The sequence below is a fragment of the Chinchilla lanigera genome, unplaced genomic scaffold (genome assembly GCF_000276665.1).
Source record: "Chinchilla lanigera isolate Chin_1 unplaced genomic scaffold, ChiLan1.0 scaffold00101, whole genome shotgun sequence".
In the NCBI taxonomy this organism is placed as follows: domain Eukaryota; kingdom Metazoa; phylum Chordata; class Mammalia; order Rodentia; family Chinchillidae; genus Chinchilla; species Chinchilla lanigera.
Window position 1 is genome coordinate 2,664,667 of NW_004955502.1, and position 6,000 is coordinate 2,670,666.

Below are 6,000 nucleotides of genomic sequence, written 5' to 3' on the forward strand. Positions count from 1 at the left end.
AGCAGAAACCACCTCTTCAATGGAAAGCGCTGGCGAAGCAGGATAGCCGCACACAAGCGCAAAGTCAGACCCTGTGCCAGGGCACACGCAAAATACCTCCACCTGATGGGGGCTTAAGAGCTAAAACTACAAAGCGCGTAAGAAAACAGAAGTGTAAATCTTCAAGATCTCGAATTTGGCAATGCGTTTCTAGAAATAATGCCCAAAGTATGAGAAACAAGAGCAAAGAAACTGGACCTCATCAAAATTAAAGTGTTTTCCATGAAAGGACATCATTGCCAGGCACACCGCTGGTCTCCCTCACTGCGGCGCTGCTCCGGGGTGTGGAGCAGAGTGACAGTGGGGCCAAGATGCAGACCTGAGCCTCCAGCGCCTCCCACGCTGCTGCAAGGCGCTGCTTCCCCACTGCATTTTTCTTTTATTTTAAATTCAATACAATGAGTTACCACCTTTAGATCAATTTGTGTGCAGCAATTATTGTTGTTTGGTGGTTAAGCTCTGTGAAAATTAAAGATGTAACAAACGTGATTTCCTACAGCAAAAAGACAATTTTCTATTAAAATAGGACATACCACACTGTCATGGACACTACGAAGAAAAACTGCATTGGTTGTTGGAATCCAGACAGTGTATGTTATGGCTTGGCAAAAAGTTTGTCCGCATTTTGCTCGTGTCCAGAGACTTTGCCTAAGACTGAGGTTAAGGGTGGTGGACTAATTAATCTGACAAAAAAAATTTCAGGGAAGTCAAATGTTGGGACAGTGACATGGCTATTGTTGGGGGCTTTTAGCCAGATTTATGTTGTAAATCAGGAACAAACAGCCCAGCAGGATGATTTAAAATGTTGTAAGTTTGAACCAAAAAAAAAAAAAAAAAGCTCCAGTAAAGCTATGGACTACAGAAATAAGAGCTGGGGAGATTTCCATTGCTAAACAGGGACAAAACATTTAAAAAGATGGCCTGAGGACATCACTAGGAGCTCCAAGTTTCCACCCTGAGGCTTCAGCGCCTCTGCCTGCTGCTGTAGGGCGCTGCTTCCCCACAGCATTTTTCTTTTATTTTAAATTCCTATGAAAGTAAAAAACTTTTACACCTCCAAACGTAAAAAGCTTTGCTTTGAAAAAAAAAAAAAAAGTCAAAAAACACAAAACATGTCCCAAAGTGGCATCAGCCGCATCAGGTTCCAAAACGGCTGTGATAAATCAGGCTGAGTGCTCAGCGATCCAGACACTCAACCCCTACAGCAAAAAAAAAAAAAAATCCTGGCTACTGCTCCAACTGGCAGTAGACCTCGTTTTAGGTAGTGCTGGTTTTAGGCACATACAAAATACAAGAGTTCTGAAATTACCCTATGTATATTATCAAATCATAGTGCAATGAAATAGAAACTCAATGGCAAAAGAAACCACAAAAACTACATAAAATGTGGAAATTAACACCCTCCTGAACAACCAACAGGTCACAGATGAAATTAAAGAAAAAATTAGATAGTTTTCACAATGAAATAATAATGCTGTTACAACATACCAGAACTTATAGGATGCAATGAAAGCAGTCCTATGGGAGAAATTTATAGTGGTGAACTCTCACATAGTAAAACACAGCAACCTCAAATAAATAAGCTAATGTTGAATCTCAAACCTCTAGAAAAAGAACAAGTCAAGCCAAAAGCTCACATGAAGGAGGAAATTTTAAAGATCAGAGCAGAAATTAATGCAAATGAGACTAAGAAAAACAATACAAAGAATCAATGAATCAGAGAGTCGATTCTTTGAAAGAGTAAATAAAATCTAGCTAACCTTATCAAAAAAGCTACTCAAATCCATGCAATGAAGAATGAAAAAGGTAATACCACAATAAATACTACAGAAATCCAAAAGTTCATCAATGCCTACTTCGAGATCCTATATTGTAATAAGATGGGAAATAGAAGAAATGGACAGATTCCTAGACAGATGTGAGTTACCAAAGCTGAATGAAGAAGATGTAAAAATTCTAAACAATCCAGTATCAGTCAATGAAATTAAAGATGTAATTAAAAACCTACCAACAAAGAAAAGCCCAGGTCCTGATGGATTCACTGTTGAATTCTACAAGAAAGTTAGAGAAGATCTAATGCCATTAGTCTTCAAACTCTTTAACCACACCTTTCACAATAGCATCAAAAAAACAATGAAATACTTAGGAATCAGTCTAACAAAGGAAGTAAAAGATGTTTACATTAAACACTACAGTACTTTGAAAAAAGAGATCAAAGAGAATATCAGAAAACAGGAAGATATCCTTTGCTCTTGGGTAGGAAGAACCAATATAGTAAAAATGGACATACTTCCAAAATGGTACAGATTTAATGCAATCCCAATCAAAACTCCAACAGCATATCTCACAGAATTAGAGAAAACAATCCTAAAATTCATTTGGAGCCAGAAGAGACGTAAAATAGCAAAGCCAAGTTTGGGTAACCAAGGCAAGGCAGGGGGCATCACAAGCTCAGACTTGAAACTATCCTATAAAGCTATGGTGACAAAAAAAAAAAAGGGTGGTACTGGCAACAAAACAGAGCCGAGGATCAAGGGAACAGATTAGAAGATACAGAAACAACTCCAGACATACTTAGTATCCTTACCTTTAACAAAGGTACCATATATCTTCACTTGAAGAAAGACAGCTTCTTTAATAAATGTTGCTGAAAAAACTGGCTTTCTACATACCGAAAATTAAAACTAGATCCATATCTTTCAACATGCACTAAATTAAAGTTGAAACGGATCAAACCTCTAAATATTAAAACAGAAATACTAAATCTTCTGGAAAATGGAATTGTTAGAACTCTTGAAGACACTGGTGTAAGCAAAGACTTTATGAACAAAACCACAATCACACAGAAACTATCATAATGGATCAACAACTGGGATCTCACCTTATTAAAGTTTTTGCACCGCAAAAGAAATCATCAAGACAGTGAAGACAGAACCCACACAGTGGGCAAAAATTTTTGACATCTGTACTTCAGGTAAAAGACTAATAACTAGAATATACAAAAAAAATTGGAAAAAAATCAACTCCCCCAAATTTAAAGACCTACATTGTTGGTATTTTGCTATTGTTCTTTTTAAAAACGTATTATTCTCTTTAAAATAAAAAAAAAAAGGGCATCTGAAATAAATAGACACTTTTCAGATGAAGGAGAAATAACAAATATATGAAAAAATGTTCAACATCACTGGTCATTTGAGAAATGCAAATTAAAACAATGCTGAGATTCCATCTCACTTCAGAAAGAATGGCTACTAATGCTGGTGTGCCTGTCGGGAAAAAGGAACCCTTCTCCACTGTTGGTGGGACTGTAGACTGGTGCAACCACGGTGGAAATCAGTGTGGAGATTCCTCAAAAAATGAGGAGTAGAAGTTCCATTTGATCTAGCTATTTCCTTCTTGATATCTTCCTGAAATAATTCAAAACACCATACCACAGTACTATATGTACACCCATGTTTATAGCAGCACTGTTTGTAATAGCTAAACTGTAAACAGCGTAAGTGTCCATTAACTGATGAATGCATAAAGAAGGTGTGGTTTTTTTCTAATACAACAGAGTCCTATGCTGCCATAAAGAAGGATAAACTTGAGACATTTTTAGCTAAATGGATATATTTCAAGAACATACTCTTTTTGAGACATGTCCTTTTGAGACAGGGTCTCACCATACAGTTCAGGTTGGCCTTGAGCTCACTTTGCAGCCCAGGCTGGCCTCGAACTCCCAACAATCCTCCTGCCTCGGCCTCCCAAATGCTAGGATTATAGGCGTGCGCCACCACACCCAGCAAGGGGAGGGAATGGAACAAAAGGAGAATCAAGATATATCTTGCACAGGTACAAATTCCCTATGATGAGTGTGATTATTATGTGTATCTAAAATGTACCAATACACTTAACTTAAAAGAAACAAAAGAACAGAGTATCATCACATGGAGTGATATAGTATGGAGCTTTTGAACCTGATTACCTCCTTCATATAATGCAAATGTGAATTACACACATTGTTGACTATATCAGCAGTTGGTTTCCTTTCATTGCTAACTAGGATTCCAGTATATGACTATACCACATTTTGAAGTCCAACCACGTATTACAGGACAGTTAGGCTGTTTCCAGTTTTGGAAAATTATGAATGAAACCAAAATAAACATTCAGGTATTTGTGTGAGTTTATGCTTTTAGTCCATTTGCTTAATTACCTACTAGTGTATCACTGTCGTGCATGAATTACCTTTATAAGGAACTGGCTAAACCTCTTCTCAGAGTGGCTCTACCTTTTTGGATTTCCTCAGTCATGTTTGAGACTTCGAGTTACTCTCAGATTCATTCACTCTCAGTATGATCAATTTTTTTAAAAATTAGAATAATTATAATTGGCATATCATATTCACTGTAATTTTAAGTGGTACTTTGCTAATGAGTTTGTCATTCAGGTATTTTCTTTGGTGTTACATCTATTCAAAAATATTTCCTACTTTAAAAACTTTTCTGAGTGCTGGGCTTTGAGAGTTCTTTGTATGATTTGGATACAAGTCTTTTATGCAATATATGATTTGCAAATATTTTCTTCCAGTCTGTGGCTTGTCTTATGCCCTCAACAATCTTTTGCACAGCAAAAAATTTAACTTTGATAAAGTCCAATTTATTATCACTTTGTTTATAGAATATGACAAATTCAGAATCATGCAGATTTTCTGTTTTCTTCTGCAAAACTTTTACAATCTACTTCAAATTAAATTTTACATAAGGTGCAAAGTATGTGTTAGGTGGTTATTTTTGTTTTGTTTTGTTTTGTTTGTTTTGCACATGGACATCCTGTTCTCTAGGATTACTCATTTAAATGTTGTCGTTTCACTTAGGAATTGCTGATCTTAAAAATCAGTTGCCATACATATGAGCATCTACTTGTGAACTGTTTTATGTCCAATTTATCTCTATAATTTTGTTCTTTCATTGTTTTCAATCAGTTTTCCCATAATAATCTTGCACGTTTTGTGTACTGATCTATGACCTGTATATGTTTCATGTACACATGAAAATATATGTATTCTCCTGTTGTTCCACAGAATGTTCTACAGGTATCAATTAGATCAAATTGGTCAAGAGTGTTGGTCAACCAATATAGTGAAAATGATCATACTTCCAAAACTGTTCTCCAAATTTAATGCAATTCTGATCAAAATTCCAACAATATATCTCACAAAATTAGAGAAAACAATCCTAAAATTCATTTGGAACCAGAAGAGACCTAGAATAGCAAAGTCAAGTCTGGGCAACAAAGACAAGGCAGGGGGTATCACAATCCCTGATTTGAAATTATACTACAAAACTATTGTGATAAAACAGTGTGGTACTGGCAAAAAAAAAAAAAAAAAACTAGACCCAAAGATCAGTGGAACAGATTAGAAGATGCAGAAAAAATTCCAGACATACTCAGCTACCTTATCTTTGACAAAGGAGCCAAACATATTCACTGGAAGAAAGATAGCCTCTTTAATAAATGGTGCTGGAAAAACTGTCTTTGTACATGCCAAAGATTAAAACTAGACCCTTATCTTTCACCGTGCATTAAATTAAATGAGAAATGGATCAAAGATCTAAACATTAAAACAGAAACATTAAATCTGCAGGAAGATAGAATAGGTAAAACTCTTGAAGACACTGGTGTAGGCAAAGACTTCATGAATAAAACCCTCATCACATAGGAACTATCACAAAGAATCAACAACTGGGATCTCATCTCATTAAAAAGCTTTTGCACAGCAAGAAAAACCATCAACAGAGTGAAGAGACAATCCACAATGTGGGAAAAAAATGTTTGCCAGCTGTTCCTCTGATAAAGGATTACTACTGAGAAGATATAACTCAAAAAAAAAAAAAAAAAAAATCAGACCTCCCAAATTTAAAGATGCAATCTAGAAATGGGCATGTGACATGAATACATACTTCTCCGGTAAAGAAA

At 36.0% G+C, this 6,000-nt stretch overlaps 1 protein-coding gene across 2 annotated transcripts in view; it reads right to left on the reverse strand.

The window, feature by feature from the left end:
* Prim2 (primase, DNA, polypeptide 2 (58kDa)) overlaps positions 1-6,000 on the reverse strand; it is a 256,592-nt gene that overhangs the window by 22,339 nt on the left and 228,253 nt on the right. The window lies entirely within an intron of this gene.